The sequence below is a fragment of the Rana temporaria genome, chromosome 12 (assembly GCF_905171775.1).
Source record: "Rana temporaria chromosome 12, aRanTem1.1, whole genome shotgun sequence".
NCBI lineage: Eukaryota > Metazoa > Chordata > Amphibia > Anura > Ranidae > Rana > Rana temporaria.
Window position 1 is genome coordinate 134,965,220 of NC_053500.1, and position 17,741 is coordinate 134,982,960.

Here is a 17,741-nt window from a genome sequence, read left to right on the forward strand (position 1 = left end):
TATTTGCGGTTTTATTATAAAAAAAAAAAAAATAATAAAAAAAAAAAAAAAAACCTTTGCAGCTCACGTAGCGTCCACCTGTTCCCAGGCACAGTTCCAGCTGCCCACCACTAGGGGCAGCGGATTGTTGCAGCAAACAATGGGATATATTGTTCCATTGTTCGTCATTGTAGTATTCAGTGTAGTATTCCAGGCAATACAATTTTACGGCTGCTCAGCAAGCGACGGGTTACATTTTAATGAAAATGATTCAAAGGAAAGATATGAATGTTTAAAATGAAATATATATTTATATATAAAACAGAAAAAATTAACTGTAAAGGACATGAAGGAAAAAATATATATATCTAAATAAATATATTCAAAAAGAAAACAGAAAATTAGGAAAAAGGAAATGTAGGGGACACGGAATAAAAAAAAAAAACTAAACAGAAAAAGAGGAAAAAGGAACTGTAGAGGACATGAAGGAAAAAAATAAATATATATAAATAAATAAATATATTGAAAAAGAAAACAGAAAAAGAGGAAAAAGGAAATGTAGGGGACACGGAAGAATTGTTTTTAAATATATATATAACAATTTTTTTTTAAAAGAAGTCAGAAAAAGAGGAAAAATTAACTGTAGAGGACGCGAAGGAAAGATAAATACATAAATAAATAAATATATTGAAAAAGAAAACAGGAAAAGAGGAAAAATGAACTGTAGGGGACACGGAAGAAAACAATAAAAATATATATATAATTTTTTTTTTTTTAAAGAAAACAGAAAAAGAGGAAAAATGAACTGTCGGTGACACGGAAGAAAAAAAGAAGAGAAGAGAACAATCTTCAGTAGTAATGGCTCGAGATATTTAGCTATCCATACATAACCATGTAGTAATCTTATACATGTGAATAGTCGTTGTCGGCCCTGTGACTTGAAGGTTTTGATGCAAAACATGGCCAGGCGATTAGCATTTTCAGAAGGAAGCCAGTAATGGCAGCCCCCATATTTTTCACATGACAGGTATGCTTTAAAATAAAAAAAAAAGTAAATTTCTTATGGCCACACACACACATGATCACTCCGGGTGTTTCCAATTAGGGAGAGCTACAGGTGATTCAATTAGTACAACAAGCTGCTGGATTTCCAGCTATGGAGTCTGCAGAGATAAGACAGGAGGTAGGTACAACATCTAGGGAATGTGATGTCTGCATTATACTGCCTGTACACTGCAAGTGAAATACTTTCTATAGTACACATGAGTGATTTACATATGTCCCCCCCCCCTCCCCCCCAATGCTGGGTGTACCCCCCATCAATAGGTATAAGCCTTTCCTTGGCCCTGGTATTGCTCCCTGCTTGGGTCTGTATGCCCCCCCCATTGTGAGCTCTGCGCAGCCAACATCCATCATAGAGGGGTGCAGTGCTGCTCATGTGATCGCTGAGGTCATCTCTATAAATGATATCTAAGCCTTTCCGCTATCAGCAAAAAAATTTCATGATCCACAAACGTTAAAAATATACATTTCTGACTTTATTTTATGTAAAACCCCCACAAAACATTTTCTGAACACTGAGCTCTGAGGAATCAAAAAAAAAAAACAGTTGTAATCTTATGTTGCAGGATATTTGGGCAACATAACGTGTTTGTGTGTATTGAGAAGCGCGGGGGCTGCCGCAAATTGAGAAGCGGGGGGGGGGGGGGGGGGGGCCTTTACAGAAAAAGAAGAAATAAAGAAAGAAAAACAATATATATATATAATTGTATTTTTTTTTTTATTAAAGGGCTTAGAGGCCCCCAGGTTGCAACCCCCCCTTTCTTTATTTATTTTTTATAAATGTTTATTTTTGTTTATATTTTTTATTAAAAGTCCCAGAGGTCCCCAAGGCCCCGGATGGCAACCTCCCTTTTTTTTTTATAAATGTTTATTTTTTTATTAAAGGGCCCAGAGGTCCCCGGATGGCTACCCCATATATATATATATATATATATATATATATATTTTTTTTTTTATTTATAAAAAAAGAGGGGGGGTTGCCGTCTGGGGACCTCCGGACCCCTAAAAGGTATACTGCCTGTACCCCCCTGATGGCAGCCCTGTGTATGTATATGTGTGTGTGTGTGTATATATATATATATATATATATATATATATATATATATATATATATATATATATATATATATAAAATAATAATTATTTTTATGTGGGGTTTGTCAAGTAAATAGATACCAAATATGTCAAGTCTTATAGTAGAGCTATAGGCAAAGCCCCTCTTTCTTTCTTTCTTTCTTTCTTTCTTTCTTTCTTTCTTTCTTTCTTTCCTTTTTTATTCTATTTCTTTCCTTTTTTATTCTATTTCTTTCCTTTTTTATTCTATTTCTTTCCTTTTTTATTCTATTTCTTTCCTTTTTTATTTTCTTTCTTTCTTATTTTTTTTTGGATAGAGTGGGAGGGTTATAACTAGGGATGCACCAATACCATTTTTTTTTTTTTGGACAGCTCCAAACACTGGACTTCTATTACACTTCAGCTGTCAACAGGGGGCGACCCACTGACGGCTCAAAGAACCAGGCCTGAAAGTATCGGTGCATTTGCACGAGTACCGATACTTGTGCAAATGCTCGGCACCGATCCTAGTATCGGTGCAAACCCTAGTTCTAAACCCCTGAAAGGGGTCATCTGTAAACGTCGTCATTGCCGAGTTAAAACTGCTGCACTGCGAAGCTAACCATTGCGGCCGCAGCAAAGTAGTCCCTTCACTACTTTGGTCCAACTTTTTTTTTTTTTTCAACAATAGATTTTTATTGAAGTTTATCATAAACAAGATAAATATAGACATACATTGTATTTCGTTGTCATACATTAAGAGACGGTAACAAACGTCTCAGGATTGTGGGTCCAACTTTTGATGCGAGTTACACAGACATTCCCTGAAATCTCGGGTGCAAAATCGCGCGACTTTGAAGCCACAGTAGTGGGAAAGGGGCCCAGCCCTTGGTGACAAAGGGGTTAAATATGACATACTGAAGTCGGACCTCGTACAAAATCCTGTTTGTGCATTTTTGTGCAACGGAGGATCAATGAAAAATTCCTCAGTTTTTTTTTTTTTTTGTGTTGTTGACATGAGGTCTCCTTGGAAATAACAAAAGCACAACACAAAGAAGCTACAGGAATTTTTTTTTAGAAAGCATATGACGAGCAGGCATGTAAATTGGGGACGATCGATTATTGTTCCCCTGAGATAAGGCCGGAGCCAGGAGGGTCTGAAGCTGGCGTGGAAACGTGCAGTCTTGGCCGAAACGATTCTGCGTGTTTATATCGCTATCCGGCAGCAGACCGCTCTTCTTAGAATGTAAAGCCTCGTACACGCGATCGGACTTCCATCTGAGTTTTCTCTGGATTTTTGTCCTAAGGGCGTTGGCCGTGAACTTGTTCTGCGTACAGACGGCAGAACGTTTCAGCCAACGTTCATCAAACCACATGGTTTTTCAGCTCTTTACCGCCACCCTTTGGGCAACTTCTGCTATTGTTGTGTGGTCTTTAGCATTGGTTCTGAGCATGCGTGTTTGTACTTTGGATTTTAGTCCGATGGACTTGTGTACGCACGATCGGATTATCCTCCATCGGACATTTGTTGCCAGAAAGTTTGAGAGCATTCATATCGAACACTTGTCCATTAAAAAACCAACAACAATTGTCCGTTGGAGCATACAGACGGTCGGATTGTCCGATAAAACACGTCCGTCGGACCGTTGTTGACGAAAAGTCAGATCGTGTGTATACGACTTTCAGGGATTTTAACAAAGTTGGGTGCGTTTTCTGCTCTAAAATGCTTATTTCGCCATGTCCTTTGCAAACTGATTCTGGCTCCTTTATAATCACCTGGTGCACTCTCAGTGTTCTAATGAGAAAAAGCAGCAGTGTCAGCATACCTTCCATTCTCACATATAGGCGTTTTTGAATCGCACTGTCAAAATCGCACAGCAGTGTGTTTAGGCGCCATTCATTTCAATGTAATTTAGCGAGCTTGTCACGGTTGCAATTTTGCTGTGTCTGACGTGCGAAGCCCCGCTCCCCTCCCTAAAAAAAAAAAAGAAGCAAGTTCTGCAGCTTCTTTTGGGGCGACACGCGTTGCTCGATTTGGTGTGAGCGATTGCAAGTCGATTTTATAACAATCGCGGCAAAATCGCACTGCGTATTTGAGTGCCAGTGAAATGAATGGCACCTTTAAGGTATTTAACCCTTAGGTCTAGTCTGGTAGTTGGGGAAGGGGCTCGGTATCTATGTGAATGAGGTCTGGAAAAAAAGGGGGGGGGGGGGGTAACATGTTATTAATATTCATTTTTTTGTACAGGCATTGCTGTACCCAATTTTTATCATTTTCTTCCCACAAATAGAGCTTTCTTTTGGTGGTATATAACCGCTTGCCGACCGCCTCACGCAGATATACGGCAGCAGAATGGCACGGCTGCGCAAAACCCCGCCAGCCTGCTGCACGTGGCTGACGGGCACGATCCCAGTTGGCCGTGCGTGTGTGTGTGTGTGTGTGTGTGTGTGTGTGTGTGCGTGTATGCACAAATCCCTGTTCTGTCCGGGGAGAGGAAACCTATCGTTTGTTCCTACTAAGTAGGAACAACAATAGGTCTCCTCTCCTAGTCAGTCCTATCCCTATCATTGACGGGTGGTGCTCAACATTTTTGGGGGGGGCGCAAACGAAAAAGAAAAAAACTGTAGCCTCACTGTACCCATCAAATGCAGCCACTGTGCCATCAATTGTCACCACTGTGCCATGCCATCAAACGCAGCCACTGTGCCATGCCATCAAACGCAGCCACTGTGCTATGCCATCAAACGCAGCCACTGTGCTATGCCATCAAACGCAGCCACTGTGCTATGCCATCAAACGCAGCCACTGTGCCATGCCCTTTAATTGTCGCCACTGTGCCCTTTAATTGTCACCACTGTGCCCTTTAATTGTCACCACTGTGCCCTTTAATTGTCACCACTGTGCCCTTTAATTGTCGCCACTGTGCCCTTTAATTGTCGCCACTGTGCCACATTGTCGCCACTGTGCCACATTGTCGCCACTGTGCCACATTGTCGCCACTGTGCCACATTGTCGCCACTGTGCCCATTCATGCCGCTGTGCCAATTGTCGCCACTGTGCCCATTGATGTCACTGTGCCCTTCGTCGCTGCTGTGCCCTGTAAAATTCCCCCCCCCCCCCGGCACTTACCTTTTACTGGAGTCAGCCATCCACGTCCCTCGATATCTTCTCCCGCCCTCGATGACGCTTCAGCCAACCAGGTTACCAATAGCCAGAACCGGTGAACCTGATTGGCTGAGACGCCTGTCAGTCTTATCCAAGGAACGCACCGCCGGTACGTCCCGAGGATAAGCATCCGGAAGCTGACTACAGCCTGAGGGCTGTACTCGGAAAGCATATCAGAGCCGCTGGCTCTGATAGGCACTTCCGTACAGCCAACCAGCTGCCGTTATTCAGGTGGCCGGCGCTCTATGTCCGGCCATCTGAATAGACCAGCGGCAGCGGCGACAATAACCTAGATTCATGCAATGCAGTGAATCTATGTTATTAGTCAGTGGCGGTGCGGAGCCAGAGGGGGCGGCGCTCCAGCGCCCTCTATGGACGAACGGCCACTGATCCCTATACAGTTAGAACACATCCAGGGAACACACACTTAACCCATTGTTTGCCCCCTATTGTTAACCCCTTCCCTACCAGTGACATTTACACAATAATCCGTGCATTTTTATAGCACTGGTTGCTGTATAAATGTCAATGGTCCCAAAAATTTGTCAAAAGTGCCCGATCTAAAAATCAGATCGTTTGCCATTCCTAGTAAAAACAAATGTAAAAAATGCCATTATTATAGCAAAAAGATATATATATATTTTCAAAATTTACTCCTTTTTTAGTTTATAGCGCAAAAAATAAAAACCGCAGAGGTGATCAAATACCACCAAAAGAAAGCTCTATTTGTGGGAACAAACTGATAAAAAAAATTGTTTAGGTACAGTGTTGTATGACCGCGCAATTGTCATTCAAAGTGCTACAGCGCTGAAAGCTAAAAATTGGCCTGGGCAGGAAGGGGGTGTAAGTGCCTGGTACTAAAGTGGTTAAACATTATTGCTATGTAAACTGAGAGAAAAAAAAAGAGAGTCCCGTGTATTCCGCTCCAGCAGCTAGAAGGTAGTAAAGGCAGTAAAAGAAAATCTAGTTTCTGATTGGCTCCCGCGCTGCACTGTCAGTTTTATTTAGAATCAGACCTGTGTACACAAAGCTTTAGAATTTTCGGTTATCCTTTGTTCTAGATCTCTGAACTTTGTCCCCCGCATTCTCCACGCCATGGTGTTGTTTTTTTGTGCCTGGAGTCAGTCAATGTGAAGTCTTGCTAATATTATACCTAGTTTGTGGAAAGGTGTTAATGTGGAAAAATATAAACCAGCAATCTCAGCGACAAGCCAAAAATAGTGTTTTGTTTGTTTTTTAACTTTGGATTTAAGGTGTATCTATTGGAATCTTTAAAAAATAACCTATTATAGAATTCGGGTTGGTCTAGCGGTACCCTGCTATTGGTAAGGCTCGCTGTGGACGTCGTACGCAGCACATTCCACTCCAAAGCCAAGTGGCGGCTGTTAAAGCAAACAAAATCTTGGGATGTAGAAAATAGCGCAAAGGGAGGCTAATCGGGGGCCATTTTTTGGGCACAAGGACATGTCCAGGACAGTTGAGTGGAGCTTCCCTAACCATAAGCACCCTAAAAAACACGAAATGCCACCACCTAAGCTGGTGTAGCAAAGACTTTTTAACCTCTTGCAGTCTAATGAGGACCTCCAAAGCCAAAGATGGCTGACATCCTTCAATGTGTGGTGGGTTGTGAGGGTTTTTTGGGCACAAGAACAGGTCCAGGAAAGTTGAATGGAGCTTCCCTAACCATAAGCACCCTTTAAAACGCCAAATGCCACCTAAGCTGGTGTAGCAAAGTCTTGAACCTCTTTCAGTCTAATGAGGACCTCCAAGGCCAACGATAACTGACATCCTTCAATATGTGGTGGGTTGTGAGGCATAGTGGGTGCAAAGATGGTGAAAGTCATTGGGCACCAGACATTTCTTCGATATAAAAGAGGTTTTATTTATTTTAACAGTCCTTTTTGTATTTTTGGGGGAAAGAGGGTTAGGGCCAGGACACCCTTAGTTGCTAATTCAATTGGCAGACTCAGAGACTTCAATAAGAGAACAGCTGTCATAGATGTACTCTCCGAGGCCGAGATGCTGAGAGCGGTTCTCTCTTGCGACTAACTGCACTCTGCCCATGGTGGTGGTACAGAGGGTGAAGGGCACAAAGAGGCACGAGCCACCAGCAGGCTGGGCAGGTCTTGTGTGAAGGTCACTGGGAAGCTGGTAGCCGTGCAGGGACTGGTAGACACTGGAGCCCAACGAGGTAGATGAATAGCGGAGTCTTAAGCAGGCTGGGAATCAAGCCCAGGAGACTGGTAGAAAAGTCCTTTTAAGCAAGCTGGGCGTTGGGTGCAGGAGAAGATTCTCTGATCCATGCTCAGGGCTGGTGCAAGGATTTTTGACACCCTAGACCAGGGGTCTTCAAACTATGGCCCTCCAGTTGTTCAGGAACTACAATTCCCATCATGCCTAGTCATATCTGTGAATGTCGGTGTGTTACAATGCCTCATGGGGTGTGTAGTTCTACAACAGCTGGAGTGCCGTAGTTTGAGGATCCCTGCCCTAGACAAAACCTAATTTTGCCGCTCCACCCCCTTTTCCCTGCCCATGTATACCCCACCTTTTTTTAATGAGGCGCCCATCCAATGCAGCCTCACCAGCGCCCATCCAATGCAGCCTCACCAGCGCCCATCCAATGCAGCCTCACCAGCGCCCATCAAATGCAGCCTACAAGTGCCCATCAATGGATTGTTTGTTGCTTACATTCATTCGGAAGTTAGGACACGGACACAGTCCTCTGCCGCCGCTGCGCCTCTGACACTATGTACGAACCGAGCGGTGGCTGCCTGCTGATGCTGAGACTTGGTTGCTTGTTGCAGAGAGAAGAGAGTAGGAACACCAGTGGCCGGGCCCTCCTAGGCAGCCTTAGGCGGCTGCCTAGTGGTAGCACCGGTCACGTCCATGCTAACAGTGCAGATAGATAAATCTCCCACTGAGGCTACTGTATTCTGCCAGCTGCTGCAGGAATGCCTGCATCTGATTGCATAAAGGTAGGCCATAACGCCGGGGCGCCGTGATGTGGTCATCCTAAAGGTGGGTGCCACACTCGAAGAAGACGACCCAATGGCGTCTGTCCCATAAATTCCCCTCCCCAGCATGCACAGCGAGGTCAAACCCTCCTGATTGGCTGCTGGGAAGAGCACCCAAGCCTCGACTCCACTGCTGCCACCTGCAGCACCGGGGTTGGAAGAACACCCCAGCACAGCAGAATAAGCCCACAGCACAGCCAAGCCGAGACAGAGACCCTGTTTAACTTCACTCTGATCTCCCTCTAAATGTAACTAGCACCGGTACTGTAAAGTAACCAGGCGCTACACAGTATTGTAACAATCTGAAAGCCTACAAAGCGAATAAATGTCACAAAACTGCAAAAGACTGATTTAGCTGACAGATATCCAAGAAACTCATTTTCGACCACGACGGAAAATCATTCTCCGCAGATCGTCATTAACGCGAGATAACGATCGCACAGTTGTAGGCGAGAGACCTGCTGTGACATCTGCGAAATCTGATCTCAGGTGCTACGTGATGTGACAGAACAACAGACCATTTCCAGGAATATTGTTTCGATTTTAAAACAGCAGTTGCTCTTATGTTTTATTATGGTTGTCCGCATCTCTTTCGTTGATTTCAGTGATAAAAGGTTACCATTCCTAACGTAAACTGTATTTCCACTTTTGAAGCCAAAATGGGATAACGCCTACTTTTATATTTGTTACTTGTCCTTGTAAGCAGGTGCAATTAATTAGTCTACCACTAGGTGGCTCTGTGCCAAAATAGTGTGTAATAGGGAATTATGTAAGTCAGTGTTGGGTCCTCTTTTAGACAAGGACTTCATGTAGTCATGTAATGGGTGGGGTTAGTGTCCATATGTTTGTCAGCCAGTGGGAATACCTGGAATACCTGGCATTTTGTTTATAGGGTAGTGTGACGGACCCCCGTACTCAAGAGGAGTATGTCTGGTACCAGCACGATCCAAGGTCCCTTGGCCCACCCAGTCACTGGTCGAGGCATCGGGGCTGGACTGGGACAAAAATTTGGCCCTGGACTTCATCCAGACTGGCCCACTTTGACAGATCTCTCCCATGGCGGCCAGACAACTCCCGCCCCGGCCACCCAAGCCCCCTCTCCCCCGCTGCTAGCCGTTCTACTTTATTAGAGTAGAACGGCTGGTACTGGTACTCTTATAGGCAGTACCAGTGGGGAAGCTAGACATTATTTCACCCGGGGCAAAGAATCAGTTCGGTGTTCCCCCTTATGGGACAAGATTAGGCAGAAGTGAGAAACTCCCAGGCCACAGCTGTTGAGTCGGCTGTCTGTCCCCTCCCCCATGCTCCTCTGTCGTCGTCCCTGCTCCTTCCCCTGCTTCTCTGTTCCCCCCCAGGTGAGCGCTGCGGGGAGGGAGAGGAGGTGAGCGCTGCGGGAAGGGAGAGGAGCGGAGGGGGGCGGTGGTCTGCTGTCACTGAAGCCGGCCCACTGAGCCATCGGCCCACCGGGAAACTCCCTGTAGTCCCAATGGCCAGTCCATCCCTGCATCGGTGTAGGGTGAAGAGAAACCTAAGACTGCTTATTCAAACACAGGTACGAAGACATATACACTCAGGGACAAGCCCCCTTTTTTGCATAATGACACAGGGTGGGGTAAACTACATTCGGTAACAAGAGACACACGGGTACATTCAAAGAGACACACAAAGAACTGTAGATTCCCTCTCCATTTTACAAAACGTGTAACAAAGTATACAAAGCAAAGACCATATATAATCCCCGCAATCCATTCAGATGCATTAATCAAAGACCTGATCTAGGAAGGCCTATAGGAGAGACGGGCTCTGTAAACAAGGGAGGGAGAGGAGTCACTGAAGACACAACAAAGACCATATCGTTTAATGGAACATCCTTTTCGTGTCCGCAATTCACTTTCAATTCCCACAATACGACTTAACTAAACATGACTCTTTAAATAATTGCCAGGCGTAATTATTCGTCTGCACAAAGCCGCAATGATGGTGGGAAAGGTGAGCTCGGGATGAGCAAGCGTAATGGACAGAGGCACAATGCTAATGGATGGAAAAGCAGATACTATTACATAGCGATGCGTGTCTATTTTTCCACAGCTGGATGTATGGGGTGAGCGGGTCTGCAGTGTCTACAATGAGGGTTTATAGAATCGTGTCTGGCTTCATGTGCCTCCGTATGAGGTCAGGTTGCTTAAAGGCAAGAGGAAAAACTGCCCTAAACAATAAAAAAATACATCAATAAAGACCAAAGGCAGCAATTAGATGAGAGAAACACAAACAACATTAAATAAGAAAAAACTGCGCCAATAGAAAAAAACAGCAACCAGGTACTAGTATTAAATTCCAAAAGAATAAAGGGGCAGATCCACAAAGAGAGTACACGGGAACGACGGCCATACTTAACATTGCGTACGCCACCAAATGGCAGCTTTAACTATACGCCGAAAAAAGCCAACTAGAGACGACGTAAAAGATTGCGACGGCCGCTCGTATGTTTGTGGATCGTCGGAAATAGCTAATTTGCATACTCGACGCGGAAAGCGACGGGAACGCCACCCAGCGGACGCCAAAGAATTGCATCTAAGATCCGAAGACGTACGCCTGTCGGATCTAACCCAGATGCCGTCGTATCTTGCCTTACCCAACTCGGAGCCCTGGGCCTTGTGCCTTACCCAACTCGGAGCCCTGGGCCTTGTGCCTTACCCAACTCGGAGCCCTGGGCCTTGTGCCTTACCCAACTCGGAGCCCTGGGCCTTGTGCCTTACCCAACTCGGAGCCCTGGGCCTTGTGCCTTACCCAACTCGGAGCCCTGGGCCTTGTGCCTTACCCAACTCGGAGCCCTGGGCCTTGTGCCTTACCCAGCTCGGAGCCCTGGGCCTTGTGCCTTACCCAACTCTGAGCCCTGGGCCTTGTGCCTTACCCAACTCTGAGCCCTGGGCCTTGTGCCTTACCCAACTCTGAGCCCTGGGCCTTGTGCCTTACCCAACTCTGAGCCCTGGGCCTTGTGCCTTACCCAACCCGGAGCCCTGGGCCTTGTGCCTTACCCAACCCGCAGCCCTGGGCCTTGTGCCTTACCCAACCCGCAGCCCTGGGCCTTGTGCCTTACCCAACCCGCAGCCCTGGGCCTTGTGCCTTACCCAACCCGCAGCCCTGGGCCTTGTGCCTTACCCAACCCGCAGCCCTGGGCCTTGTGCCTTACCCAACCCGCAGCCCTGGGCCTTGTGCCTTACCCAACCCGCAGCCCTGGGCCTTGTGCCTTACCCAACCCGCAGCCCTGGGCCTTGTGCCTTACCCAACCCGCAGCCCTGGGCCTTGTGCCTTACCCAACCCGCAGCCCTGGGCCTTGTGCCTTACCCAACCCGCAGCCCTGGGCCTTGTGCCTTACCCAACTCGAAGCCCTGGGCCTTGTGCCTTACCCAACCTGGAGCCCTGAGCCTTACCCAACCCAGAGCCCTGCGCCATGTGCCTTACCCAACCTGGACCACTATACATTACATACTTCAGACTCCTGCACTCTGTACATAGGCTCAGTATTTTAAGCCCTTGTCAATTTTGACACAACCACCTTTCACCACGGCACGCTGTGTGTTATTACTCCACCCACCACTCCGCCCCTATTCCCCCCCCCCCCCCCCCCCCACATTCTCAGGAATTTTGATTTTCGAAAGTTCCCAAGTCTGTTTTGGGGAGCTTTTATTTATTTATTTTTTTACAGATGGAAATATACAATAACTACACATATAAACTTATGGGAAGATTGTTGTTAAAGTAAACAGTCTGGCGACAGGTTCACGTTAATATGTGAAGTGCTGACTAGGACTGTCTGTTTTTTATATAAGAGGATCTAGGGAGCTACGGTGGAAAGTTTTGCCGCAAGTCTCGGGGTTAATTTTAAGCAGGTGAAGGTCTGGTGCTGAGCGTGTGGTTTGATCAGGTCTTTTCACAGAGCAGAAGTTTAATCCCAGGTTAGCGTTACCCTGACGACCTGGACAAGATAATAATGAGTAATTGTGTTTACCTGCCCGGTACGCGCCTGGCCCTCTCCGCTAATTTCCTTCAATTACACACTGTATCCATGTAAGAGCGTCGCGCTGATGTCACAGGGGTCCAAATACACATACAGATAATATTAATCTCTGTCCTTCTCTTAATAGCCACACTCTGGTCTGTGAAGGGGTTTGTTATTCACAAATGCAAATAAGGCCACGTGAGCGCCGGTGAAGAATTATACGCAGGATGTCACCGGCAGAAAACTGTGTAAAAAGTCGTCGATGGTGCATCTTAACTCATACGGACATACACTGGTTTTTGTTTGTACGAGTTGAGATGTGTATGTAGCCAAGTCCCGGGCCTCTCTCCGGGCCTAATGGTGACCTCCAGAGTTAGGGACATCTGACATCCTTCTATGTAGAGTGGGTTACTTGGCAGCTGCCCTGGGCCCTGTCATTATTAAGGGGCCCAAAGCAGCTGCCTCATACTTGCCAACTATCCCATTTTAGATCCAGAGTCTGTGTGTCTTGGGGAGACATGGACTTGGATCCAAAGTAACATTACTCCAAGGGTCCCCCAGGCATACACCTTACAAAGAGTAAGGGCCCATAGTCAGTAATGACTCCAAATGTCTCCCTTGTCTGCCAGCAAGCTTATCAGCAATTTTTGTCATGACTTTGGTGCCGGTGACTTGTCGGTATGGTTCCTCTATCGAGATGGTTTCTCTAAGGACTGCGCAGGTGCAATTCTTGCCGACAGAAATCTCCGAACCTCAGCCATCATCCAGTCTCATTCCTTAACATCCCTGTAGATTGGAGGACGTTAAAAAAAGAGTCAGGAGGCCGAGCGAGCGTAGCGAGCCGTCCGAGCGAGGTGTGGCCGACTGGCCACTTACCTCAAACTCCACATCGCCCTGGAGGCGTTGGCAAGTATTGTTCCTGCGCAGTCCTTACAGGAACCATCTCGATAGCCGGAACCATCTCGTCAGATCACCGGCCCCTTAATTGGTCAGCCCAGGATGACATAACTCCCAATCAGGATGGCCAAAGGCGCCAAAACCAGAAGAAGACCAAGCAGGCAAGAAATGGCCTTTGGAGCCATTCGATTTGTAGGACAACCAGACGGCTAGCATTGTAAACCCCAGTCTTCACACAGGGTTCATTGGTTTAAAAATGAGGCCACCATTTCTAACTTTTACCTTCTACTAGATCAAGACCAAGTATCTAGAACAAAAGACTTCACAACAAGCATGAGGCAGTTAGTATTTTCAGCAGACGTTCGCAAAGGCAACTGTATTTCCTGTATTTCCATCAGGTTTCCTTTAACTTGAGACGATTGGTTTAAAGAGTGGTCCCATCAAAATAGTCCACAAACCTTTGATGCCATCAAGGCACCCCCAACAACCCAACTCCAGAGATGCTCCATGAAATTGACACTGTAACGGGAGTAACTTTTGGGCACAGATTGAGCCAGGAAATAATGGCCATATCTTGAATTGTTTTAGCTTGGAACAGTAATCCACAATATATTCCTTAATGTCTAGAATAATATTACAGGTGGTTAATTCTGACTCCAACAGGTCAATAGCAGAGTGACTCATTCATGTGGGGACACATAGCCTGTTGAGGTGCTAATTAAGTCTACCTGGCTGTAGCGATGAAAGCTGTGATTGCATTCTGTTGTCCATTGTGCTAATTAAGTCTGCTCCTAAGATATCTCATTGTGTATGCTAATGACACTGTTTTGTGTGAAAATACTATTGATAATAGATGCGGAATGTGACTTGTCAGCTGTAGTAATTAACTCCTGTAGATTCGGTGCCAGAACGTCTGACATAGGAAGGTGTATTGTGTATCAGGTGAATAGCTTGTCGCGGAGTCAGAATGTCTGGGTAATGACTAATAATTTTCCCTCGTCTGAATGTTATTATCTAAAAGAATGTGTATTGAAGGTCCTTGTGTAATGTGGTGGGTGGAGTTGATTCATTGTTCGCTTGGTTTCTAAACTGTATATAACAAGGCTGAGTTACCATTAAAGCATTTATTTGTTTGAACCAGAGAGAACAGAGCTTGTGTCTCGTCTTTCTGGGGGAATTCTTATGGATCGTGTCTGCTGGATGGTTGGAGTGTCGGATAAGCTGTCTTGGGTTGGTGGAATGGGAAATCGTAAACGGTGTTAACCCCTGACCGTTACAGACACTGACTCCATCATTTTGCCCAAGCTTTCGAATTTCTCCTCTACAGCTAGTTTTCCTAATAAAACAGTCCCGAGAGTACAAAGGTGCCAAAGGAAAATACATTAAGTTTTTTAGATATTTGTGATATAAATATAACATTTCTTGATCAGTGATACAATACATTTAGATATACAACCTCATAAATCTGGATGACAGAATCTTCCCATCTTCTTCTTTTGCCATCTTCAGGTATTGCACACGTGAGAACCGTATAAACAAGGTAAGATCATGGAAAGTCTCTGCGTGGAAATGTTTTGCTAAACATTAATATTGTACAGCGTAATCTGCTTTAGATTCAATCACGGAAATGCATTGAAATGTTCCATTAACTCAGCAGAATTGAATTTTTTTTTTTTGCTACAAAACTCAAGACATATCTACACACTTTATTAAAGAAAACATTTAACAGTAATGGCGCGTACAGATGATCGGAAATTCCGACAACAAAACCGTGGATTTTTTTTTTTTTCGACGGGTGTTGTCTCAAACTTGTCTTGCATACACAAATGCAATGCGACAAATGTTGTCGGAAATTCCGAAACGCCAAGAACGTGGTGACGTACTACGCCTTATGTCCCCATCGGTGTCGCCTTATGTCCCCATCAGTGGCGCCTTATGTCCCCATCAGTGGCGCCTTATGTCCCCATCAGTGGCTCCTTATGTCCCCATCTGTGGCTCCTTATGTCCCCATCTGTGGCGCCTTATGTCCCCATCAGTGGCGCCTTATGTCCCCATCAGTGGCGCCTTATGTCCCCATCAGTGGCGCCTTATGTCCCCATCAGTGGCGCCTTATGTCCCCATCAGTGGCGCCTTATGTCCCCATCAGTGGCGCCTTATGTCCCCATCTGTGGCGCCTTATGTCCCCATCAGTGGCGCCTTATGTCCCCATCAGTGGCGCCTTATGTCCCCATCAGTGGCGCCTTATGTCCCCATCAGTGGCGCCTTATGTCCCCATCAGTGGCGCCTTATGTCCCCATCAGTGGCGCCTTATGTCCCTATCAGTGGCGCCTTATGTCCCCATCAGTGGCGCCTTATGTCCCCATCAGTGGCGCCTTATGTCTCCATCAGTGGCGCCTTATGTCTCCATCAGTGGCGCCTTATGTCCCCATCTGTGGCGCCTTATGTCCCCATCTGTGGCGCCTTATGTCCCCATCTGTGGCGCCTTATGTCCCCATCTGTGGCGCCTTATGTCCCCATCTGTGGCGCCTTATGTCCCCATCTGTGGCGCCTTATGTCCCCATCTGTGGCGCCTTATGTCCCCATCTGTGGCGCCTTATGTCCCCATCTGTGGCGCCTTATGTCCCCATCTGTGGCGCCTTATGTCCCCATCTGTGGCGCCTTATGTCCCCATCTGTGGCGCCTTATGTCCCCATCTGTGGCGCCTTATGTCCCCATCTGTGGCGCCTTATGTCCCCATCTGTGGCGCCTTATGTCCCCATCTGTGGCGCCTTATGTCCCCATCTGTGGCGCCTTATGTCCCCATCTGTGGCGCCTTATGTCCCCATCTGTGGCGCCTTATGTCCCCATCTGTGGCGCCTTATGTCCCCATCTGTGGCGCCTTATGTCCCCATCTGTGGCGCCTTATGTCCCCATCTGTGGCGCCTTATGTCCCCATCTGTGGCGCCTTATGTCCCCATCTGTGGCGCCTTATGTCCCCATCTGTGGCGCCTTATGTCCCCATCTGTGGCGCCTTATGTCCCCATCTGTGGCGCCTTATCTGTGCCTATCAGTGCCCACCAGTGCCCAGTAAGGAAGTGGTTAATGCTGATGGCAGAGGAACAAAGCATCAGACAGAAGTGACACTTAGAGCTCTTAGTTGAGACCAGCACACACTATAGAGGGATATGCTTTCTTCATATTTCATGCATGAGGTTTATAACCACTTCTAACTGGTCAGGCATCGTCACCTCTCTGCAATTCCAGGCTAATACTTTGGCTGCGATTGGAGTGTTAATCTTCATTCCTGGAAGCACTCCCATCTTTACATTTCTGTGTTTTTTTTGCTTTCTATATCCCCTCTCATCCCAATACATTTATGACGCCTTGTTGTACCTTGCCTGCAGGGATTGTCCTGTTACAGGGATGTTGGGACAATTGTCCTCTAATTAAATAAGCTCCAAGGAAACTGGTTTAATGTCCTAAGCTGATTTTCAGGTCTATGAGACATTCTCTGAATTAACGAGATTACGGCTCACTTCAACCCCTCCGGTACCAAGGAGACCCATTCATTGAGATTCAGTGACGCAAGTGGGTTTAACTCTTTCCCGAATTATTACTGACAGGCTTTTGAAGCGGATCTGTCGCCTGGAAATACCTTATCCGTCAATGTTTAATGAGTTACAAAACGTTCTAATATATGTTATTGGCTAAGGTGTGTTTTTATTAATAGCGACTTTCTATCTTTAGATTTTAGCTACTTGCTCTCCTTCAGGCAATGCGGTAAAGAAGTGATGTCACATTGGGGAGGAGTGGAGAGACGAAGCACACAGAGGAGAACCTTTGCTAGGAAGGATGGGGGCATGGATTTGTGGTTGGGGGGGACTGACATAGAGGTACGCAGAAGAAATGTCCTACAGTGGAGGTCATAGCTTAGACCCCTGGTGTCAACCCGAGACCCTTTAGGACAGTTGGGGAGGGGCTGGGCCCTGTAGACAGTCTGTTTTTTTTTTTTTTTTTTCCTTTATCTAGGTACTTTCTGTAGACTGCCTTCTAGTAGTTTAAAAGCATGCTATTTCGCTTATTTATTTTTTTCTTCCCCTTTTTTTTCTTTTCATACTATCTGGGGAGGGTGTAGAAGCACAAATGTGGAAACATTGATCTGTAAATGGGCCGTAATAGCAGTAATATGTGTCCAGTCTATGACTGTCTCCTGAAACATGTCTCCGGTCTTCCAACGACTCCTCTAGGGTGTCGCCAATCTCCCTACGACTCCTCTAGGGTGTCGCCGGTCTCCCTACGGCTCCTCTAGGGTGTCGCCGGTCTCCCTACGGCTCCTCTAGGGTGTCGCCGGTCTCCCTACGGCTCCTCTAGGGTGTCGCCGGTCTCCCTACGACTCCTCTAGGGTGTCGCCAGTCTCCAGTTTTTTCAAGCTGTATGTGTTTTAGCGGTGCGACTTGAACCAATATCCAGCTGGTTGTTGCTGCAGCCCCCAAATTTGAGAGCTTATACCAGGAACGTGTGCAATGGGAATATGAAGTATTAGGAGAGAGGCGCTCCTGCGCCCTTTATGGACACATCGCCACTAGGG

General features: G+C 46.3%; 1 long non-coding RNA gene across 1 annotated transcript; it reads left to right on the plus strand.

Moving 5' to 3' along the window:
• Positions 1 to 835: 835 nt before the first annotated feature.
• Positions 836 to 16,951, plus strand: LOC120919567. Its single transcript, XR_005744593.1, has 3 exons — positions 836 to 1,162; positions 14,684 to 14,714; positions 16,901 to 16,951. It is a non-coding gene; the product is annotated as an uncharacterized LOC120919567 (long non-coding RNA).
• Positions 16,952 to 17,741: the final 790 nt, after the last annotated feature.